Below are 9,722 nucleotides of genomic sequence, written 5' to 3'. Positions count from 1 at the left end.
TCATTGATATTGTCTCTGAGAATTAAGAGTTTAATTACCTCCCCAGAATAGATATCCATCTCGCTGCAAGGGAAGCTGGATGATTGGTTCCTACGAATTGTTTATGTGTTTTTTTTTCCCTTAGGAAGATTACGTTAATCTGGCTCACAGGCTCTGACTCGGAACACTGGCATAATACCTCATCTCATATTTAAACTGCTCTCAAATACACAAGTAAGAGGAGCAGTTTGTGTTGTGATTGTATTATTCTATACTCAGAAGCAAATAATGTAATCTGGTTGTATTAGTCTATAATTAAAAGCAAATAATGTGGCCAAGACGAGCATGGCAGCATCTGTGGCTCGGCACTAGAGTCCTAATCATTCATCTCGGCTGCCCAGGTTCTATCTTCGGACTGGTCCCGATGGAATTTGCAGTAGAAAATGCAGAGACTGCACATAGTTTCTTTCGGTTTACTCTCGTTATCATATGAGCCGTTCAGAGCAGAAGTGGTGTAAGTCAAAAATGGGTAATGAGCGTTAAAGTAAACATTCTGTAAAATACAGCACAAAGTAGCAATTAATTTTCATTTTATTTAAGCTATTAGTAGTCAGTGCATAGCAAGAAGGACATATTAATTGGTACTTTGCGCTGTATTTTACAAAATTTTTACTTTAAACCTCAATACCCAATTTTGACTTACACCACTTTTGCTCTGAACGGCTCATATCCTCTGTTATTCCACCAACATTCTTCATCTTCCCCTTATTTCATCTATCATCAGCAATAGTTTATTAATGGTTGACTTTAAGTCTTGGGGTAGTACAGACTTCCGATGCTGACATCGGATTTAAGGGCTTGTGACTTAGGGATCCTGGGGTTTATCACATACTAGTCTTAGGACGGAACCTAGCTCTATCAGGAGTGATACAAGATGACCCGCCAGTGAACGTCGGATTCAGAAATGCCATTCAGTCTCCCATCGAACTTAGACAATTATCATATATATAGGAATTAAAATGGGTCAACGTGTATCTATACTTCATTCCATAATTTATTTATTTACTCTGGTGGAGTTAAAACCATCAGACCTTCTCAGCCACACCACCAGAAAAGCAATACAACTGCAAGAAAAATTATACATCAATGCCATTAATCTACAGTAATGACGAGTTACAGAATGAATATGACATAAAAAACAACTGAACATATGAGTAAAAATTGAAAATAATTAAAATTGGTCTAATATATTAAATGGTGCTAAAAAAAAAGACAAACAAAAAGTAAATAGATAGATGGATTTATTGAGTAAAAGGCCTATTATACATACATACTTACTGGTTTTATGGAACCCGGAGGTTCATTACCGCCTTCACATAAGCACGCCATTAGTCCCTATCCTGAGCAAGATTAATCCAATCTCTATCATCATCTCCCGCCTTCCTTAAATCCATTTTAATATTATCTTCCCATCTACGTCTCGGCCTCCCTAAAGGTCTTTTTCCCTCCGGCCTCCCAACTAACACTATATGCATTTCTGGATTTGTCCATACGTGCTACATGCCCTGCCCATCTCAAATGTCTGGATTTAATGTTCCTAATTATGTCAGGTGAAGAATACAATGCGTGCAGTTCTGTGTTGTGTAACTTTCTCCATTCTCCTGTAACTTCATCCCTCCTAACCCCAAATATTTTCCTAAGCACTTTATGTTCAAACACCCTTAACCTATGTTCCTCTCTCAAAGTGAGAGCCCAAGTTTCACAACCATAAAGAATAATCGGTAATATAACTGTTTTATAAATTCTAACTTTCAGATTTTTTGACAGCAGACTGGATGATAGAAGCTTCTCAATCGAATAATAACATGCATTTCCCATATTTATTCTGTGTTTAATTTCTTCCCGAGTATCATTTATATTTGTTACTGTTGCTCCAAGATATTTGAACTTCTCCACCTCTTCAAAAGATAAATTTCCAATTTTTATATTTCCATTTCATACAATAATCTAGTCACGAGACATAATCATATCTTTTCAGAATTTACTTCCAAACCTATCTCTTTACTTGCTTCCAGTAAAATTTATGTGTTTTCCCTAATCGTTTGTGGATTTTCTCTTAACATATTCACGTCATCCGCATCAACAAGAAGCTGATGTAACCCTTTCAATTCCAAACCCTCTCTGTTATTCTGGACCAGTGGCGGCTCATACATATTTAATGGCTAGTGCCAAAATCAGTGGTAGATCCAGGATACCCTAAGGGGGAGTGTAACTCTTTTTCCTACTTATTTCCTCCCTGGATCCGCCTATGGTCTAAACCAAAGACAGGAAATAAGCAATAGTAATAATAATAATAATAATAATAATAATAATAATAATAATAATAATAATAATAATAATAATAATAATAATTAGAGACAAGAATTCCTTGCAAATGCACGTTTTTATAGGAACATAGGACATAACTCAAACTTAGTACTTATCCATTTCATTACTTTCCGGTTCCAAATATGTGTACTTTTCCCGTGCATATTTGCATGTTTTCGACTTTTTATGGATAAAAACATCCATAATACATATTTAGGTAATTTTTAGCTTAATAATGCATATAATATAGATTGCATTCAGTTTAAATGCATGTTTTAATGGTTTTATGTAGACACCTCAGTTTCTCGATTTTATGTCCCATATTTTAGCTTCAGGAATCAGGATTGAAGAAGAAAAAAAAAACTAAATAACAGAAAAATTAAATAAAATGTTAAGATTTTCACAATAAGGTGTTAGAAGACCTTTCCCTGGACGGAAGTCCACTTTTACAACACTTTACCGACGATCCTCTATACACTGCGTGTCATAAACGAATTTATTACGTTGGATATTTTGAGAATAGTAAGTAGAGAGGAAATATAGAGGGTTCAAGGAAATTGCCGACAAATAATTTAAGTCAAAAGCATCCTCTTTCAGGGAGGTTGTAAATTCTCTTCCTTTTCTAGTACTTGTAGCAATTTAGATTCTTCTAAAATTGGAATCATCGTCAAGAAACTGTGTTTGCAGTGTGTGAATATCGTAAGTTGTTAATGTGCTTGTTTATTCTGTTAGTGCGTGTTAATGTGGTTCTAATATGTTTCCAATTTAAAGATTCCAAAAGTGTACTCTTTGCACAGTGGATTACTGTAAAGGAAAAGATTTTATTAGGTCAGATGAGGATGTCGTATTTTGCGACTATTGAAGTAAAGAGTTAAGCAATGCTGTTCTGTTTCCGAATATTTTATACGACAATTGTTCTTTGTAAAAAAAATTACAAAACTTCTTTAAAATAATTATTAAATTACGATGTCCGTATTTAAATCGTATCTAGCTAACCGTAAGTTCTATTATAATTTCAGAGAAATGTACTAAAAAATTTCAAGTCGACCAGCATGTCGCATCTGTTTCACATACTGCAAGAATGCAACAAAAGAAAGAATCTTCAAAGAATTTCATAGATCCTTCAGTTATGCCCGTGGGAAAGTGGATGTAGCGGCGAAAAACAAATTGGACAGGGTCATAAATGCTAACCCGGACTGCGGATTCTTTTGTTCAGTGAAGAAGGTTATTTGTGGCGAAAACTTGAATGAAGAATTTGACCTGACACTGTCACAAATATGTTCATTCAAGTTTAAACCAGTAACTTCTTGCAATATAGAGAGGTCATTTTCTGCCTACAAAAACATATTGACTGACAAGTGCAGGAACCACACAGAAACCAATTCAAAAATGTTGTTATACTTCGCACGAAAACATGACGACCTTCCCTCATCCCCTTCACCAGTTAACTGCAGGCACGCGCAAGGGATAAACCCTTAGCCGAGTTTCCAATTCTTGAAGTCATTGTGATTTGCGAACGTTTTTCAAACTGTGTTCCGTGAAACCGCGATTTTCAGCGAGACTATATTATCTTTGTAAATATACCTTAATTTGTAATTACTAAAACAAAATTGGTATAAAAATGAACAAACTTATTTTAAAAACACTTTATATTTATATTTTCACTAACTTGTTTTGCCTAAATAAACAAAAAATGCAGGCTTCTATAATAAGTGTTAAATTCTCATGTTATTGAAGTTCCAGAATTTTATACTTAATTAAGAATGTTGCGCTGGTAAAATTTTCTGAAACTGTGATCATTGAATAGTTATAGAATTTATAGTACAAAAGAGTAAAGTTAGATTTTATCAGCTTCGCCTTGGGTGATAATTTCCACGAACGCATAAAATCTGTTTACTCTAGTGTGCTATACAATATTTTATTCATGTATGTAAATTTAATTTTAAATTGTAGGGCTTTCCTTTGTAATGTGTTGTTGGCAAAGAAATTCACATATATTCATTTTACTATTGCTAATATGTTGGGTGTCATGTAGAGAGCGATTTAAAAACCATATAATTCACTGCTGTAAGTTAGAAAACTTTTAAGCACTGCTGTGAGTAATGTCATTATTTAGGTTGCTAAGGACGGTGTTGCTGTTGGCAATATCTCTTTCGACTGTTCGGCGAAGTAAATCACGTATAAAATCGTCTATCTTACCGAATTCTGTTTTAATTTGTTTATTTTCTCTTTAGTTGGTGAACCGTAATTCTTAATTTCTATGCCCATATATCCAACTCCGCCGGTTGCGTCCGATGTTAAGTGATTAAGATTTATACTTATTAAACTGCCTGAACTTTCGATTACTTTATGGATAGAATTTCTAACGTTGACACAATTTTAACACTTTGTTTTCTTAGCTACGCTCCTCTGCAAATAAGATATTCTGTTTTCTTCGACGGCGTTATTTATTCTTGTCGTGATGGTCCTGGATCTTCAGGTGAATCAGGAGGCCTGGCTGCGGATCATCTGCTCTAACACTCATTAATCATGGCCGGAATAAATTAGACATATTGAAGCGCACAACGGTATAAAACAACACATCGACAAAGACACTGAGAACGGGTGAAACCCAACAGGTAGAGGCAATGACTGCTAGATTTGGCAATGCTGGGATCTATTGTATTTCTGACACGCGGCTAGGGGTTGAGTGGAGGATGGGGGTCTATGAGGGATTACCAATTCCAAGAAGAGAGGCCGTCATGTTTTCGAGCCAAGTATAGGTTTTTAACTGTGCAAAAAAAGTGAAGTGAAATAAGACATTTGAAACGAAAGTAAAAGTGCATATTTTAATGTATTTTTCGCTTGATCATGCATATTTCATTGTTTGATAGTGCATGAATGCATGCATATTTTGGGATTTTATAATGCATGAAATTCTCGTCTCTAATAATAATAATAATAATAATAATAATAATAATAATAATAATAATAACAATAATAATAATAATAATAATAATAATAATAATAATAATCACTCACCAAAATTTATACAACTGGAGCACTTGAGCACTTTTGTTGACCAGGTTAATATGCGCGATAGATAAAACCCATTCGCAGATTCTTCTGACTTGAATATAAATTCATCATTTTTTTTTTTTGTTGAAGTTGTCTATTTTGCAAACAAAACTCGTCAGATTCATCGTGCCCTCTTAGTGCTAAATCTAGTGCCCCACAAAATCGTATGCAATTTATTATTAAATTTAACACATATCTGTTTTTATCAACTTGCTCATTGTGTTTTGCAATCGCGAGTCTGTAGTGTGAATTTAACTGATTTTCAATGTTCGCTTTACCCAGCATAGACAAACTGAAGACGTTATACATATTAACCTTTGACTTAAGATGTGTTTTTATTTTACCCCATAAATGTACTAAATCTGTCACACCCACTTTTGACCAGCTAAGTTCACCTCCGAACAGAACACACGGGAAACAGAAGAACGCATTTTTCACATCACATCCACACAACCAGTTGTTTTTTTAAATAAATATCTGGGTTGAATTTGCGAGATCTGTTAACTTTAACACTTCGCTGCTTTTGATGAATATTTAAGTGCGGTGTAGGTCTGCCTAATTCTTTAACACTAAGTTTGTTTTCATATGTTGATGTTGAAAACGGAGATTTCAATAAAGCGCCAACCGAATTCATTTTTTCACAGTACACAACACGATAACTCGACCACTATTACGATGACGACCTCACGACTTAACACGTTCACACTACAATTGGTACTGTTGTAGAAATAATGAAGTGAAAACTTTCTCAAGCCACGTTTTCAAGAGACCGGGAGAGATTTTATTATCTTATTGTTGCAGTCTTCGCTCTGTTCCGACAAAGCGGAAGGACAGACAGAGCGAGAGGTACTGTAGTAAGGGATCGGCGTAGTAAATGGGGATGTATACAGTTTTACAAGCATTGCAAAAGCCAGCGGCAATTTGTGCCTGGCACATTTTAGATCATGCTTTAGATGCTGAAAAGGACGAGCGAACATGAGGATTGCGCGCGCATCCCATTATATTTCTTATGGGATGTAGTGCCTGGCACAGATCCATCCTCTAAACACTGGTTACAAGTGTTTCGCTGCAAAGATCATATTGACGGTAGAGATTGTATAAGCGTAACTTGTTTCTCTCAGGTTTTGAGCGGAAAATATGAATTCTCCTTCTCCTTCTGTATTCTGGTAGTGCCATGGCACAACGGCACTACCTTTCTGGACTTTCCTAATGGCATACTCTAGAGCAAAGTTAAAAAGTAAAGGTGATAGTGCATCTCCTTGCTTTAGCCCACAGTGAATTGGAAACGCATCTGACAGAAATAGACCTATACGAACTCTGCTGTACGTTTCACTGAGACACATTTTAATTAATCGAACTAGTTTCTAGGGAGTACCAAAATGCAATAAGAATATCATATAAACTTCTCTCTTAACCGAGTCATATGCCTTTTTGAAATCTATGAATAACTGATGTAGTGTACTCTTATATCCCCATTTTTTCTCCATTATCTGTCGAATACAAAATATCTGGTCAATAGTTGATCTATTACGCCTGCAACCACACTGATGATCCCCAATAATTTCATCTACATATGGAGTTAATCTTCTCAAAGGAATATTGGACAAAATTTTGTACGACGTCAACAGAAGTGATATTCCTCGAAAGTTACTACAGTTAGTCTTATTATACATACAGATGTTATATTATCATAATTTTCTCTTAAATCCAATGCACGGGCCTTCTGATCGTACGTGCTTTGTACCTAAAACAAGACCTACTTTGTAGGTTTCACCCCCTTCACCTATTATTTTATCCAACCACTCTCCAAAAGAACACACAGAATAAAATAAAAATGGCACAAACAAAACACATTATATAATATATCCTAACCTAAACAGGCATAAAAGTGTATAATGAGTATCCCTTCGTCAGTTCTCATCACAAACTTCAACAGCTGAAGTTCTAATCTATCTCGCCTTCAAGAGGAACAATCCAGTATTTTGTTCCCATTCTCTGTTCCCCATGAGGTCAAGAAATGCAAGCGAACTCCTATGATAAAAACATACACAACAAATACAGACACAAAAAATAGTGTCACTCAGCATCATTGTTATTAACTAAGGGACAATAAGATGTTCTAGTATCCTGGCACAAAGACAAGAGAAAGGGTTAATCCAACAAAAGGAAATTATTGCCAAAATACTAAAGATAAAAACTTCGGCATAAATCTATCAACTTCTCAGAAACGGATTTCGTGAGATAAAACATGCTTTTCTAGTTTACTTTCAAATCGTGACAGTGTCCGGCAATCCCTGACGTCACTAGGTAACGTATTACAGAGGCGAGGCAATGATGATGTCTGTCAAGAGAAGTAAACATTGCCGGCAGAGGAGGAGAGAAGTATAAATTGCTATTCAACCAATGGCAGAGGTCTCATTCCACGCTTGTTTTGAAGTTGGCCGGGAGTAGAACGCTTCAGATCCTCCAACTTCAAGTCAAGAGTGGAATGAGACATCTGTCATTGGTTGAATAGCAATTATACTTCTCTCCTTCACTGCCGGCACATTGCAATGTTTACTTCTACTGTCAGATATTAAGGAATTAAGCATAGGTCCATGGATTCGGGGATCGAAAAGCCAAGTTAATACTAAATGAGTCTTCTCAAACAAACAGAAGAGATAAACGAGTAGCTTTAGTATTGTCTAGTAGCTCAGACAGTAGAACGACCTGTTTGTAACTGTAGAGAACACATTCTTTGATTCGAAACTATACAGAATTATTACTTTACTTGTTTTTAACTTTTAGATAAATTTGGAAAATTTATTGTAGGAAGTGTCAAGTAGGCCTACTATGTAGTCCTCAAAAGGATTGTTTCATTAGATATATATATATATATATATATATATATATATATATATATAATTTTAATGTACCGAAGTACATATGAAGTTTCCATGCAGATATTCTGCGTCATCGTACGATGAAAGAGTAGTGGAACGGAGAAAAATTCTCTCCGGCACCGGGATTTGAACCCGGGTTTTCAGCTCTACGTGCTGATGCTTTATCCACTAAGCCACACGATTCGATCCGACACCGGAATGGGAATCCGGTGTGGCTTAGTGGATAAAGAATCAGCACGTAGAGTTAAATACCCGGGTTCAAATCCCGGTGCCGGAGAGAATTTTTCTCCGTTCCACTACTTATAGTAGGGAGCAGAAATATTGGCGGATGGAGGTATACCCCTTCATACTAACCCAACCCACGTTCCACCCCTACTTTAGCTGTAAACGTTCTTCGAAGGGTCGCTTCCGAAACATCTTTCACTCCTCGCTACGTAACCTAAAGTCTGTAACATCGAAATAGTGTTTATATATAAACACTGTCTGTGTGTCAGTATTTAGTGTAATTTCTGTGCGCAGCATTTTAATTATTTCATTAAACAACAGCACACGTGAACACTTCATTTGTTATAATACAAACCACTGGTATACAATATGCGACATGATTTTATAACTACTATACTGATATCGAATAGCATTTGTATTTTGAGGTGAATGAACTAAGAAAATCAGTTGAATTCATATCTTCCAAGTTCGACAGTCTTAGAGAGGAATTGGCGCACACAAGGCATGAACTCAACTCCACGCAGGAGGAGATGAAGAGGCTAGTGCAAGAAAATGACCATCTCAAACAGGAAGTGAGTGATCTGCAGCAGTACACACGCAGAGACAATATAATGCTATTTGGAGTTCCGGAGATCGATGAACAATCAACTTATGAAGTCATTGACCAAATATCGGAAGTCATAGGCGGTAATGAATTGGTGCAACATGATGTAAGCATAGCACATCGTATACCATCCAGGCCAGGGAAGACGCGTCCTATTGTCATCCGCTTTATAAAGAGTAGAAGTCGTGATGAATGGCTCCAGCTGTTCAGAAATGAGGCCAAAAATGATGGCAGTGGTCCTGGGATTACGACAAAGAAAGTCAACAGGGACCTTCCGGCAGGAAGAATCACAGCAGGTGACCAACTGACAGCAGTGACCAGAGACCTTTTGAACAAAACAAGGGTTGCAAGAAAAGATGAAGGCAGTCCCGTGAGTAAAATCACTGTTGTTGACGATGTAAATAATTTGTAAATAGTATTGTGTCGGTACCCAGGTTTTATTTTATATAATATAATTGACTTAACAATGGCTAGTAATACTACATTAAATGAAATCCATCAGTGCAAATTTAATAATAATAATAATAATAATAATAATAATAATAATAATAATAATAATAATAACACAATGGTTTTTAACGATTTACTTCATTGCAATGAGTATATTG

The sequence above is a fragment of the Periplaneta americana genome, chromosome 8, assembly GCF_040183065.1.
Source record: "Periplaneta americana isolate PAMFEO1 chromosome 8, P.americana_PAMFEO1_priV1, whole genome shotgun sequence".
NCBI classification, from domain to species: domain Eukaryota; kingdom Metazoa; phylum Arthropoda; class Insecta; order Blattodea; family Blattidae; genus Periplaneta; species Periplaneta americana.
Note: the sequence above shows the minus strand (reverse complement) of the source record.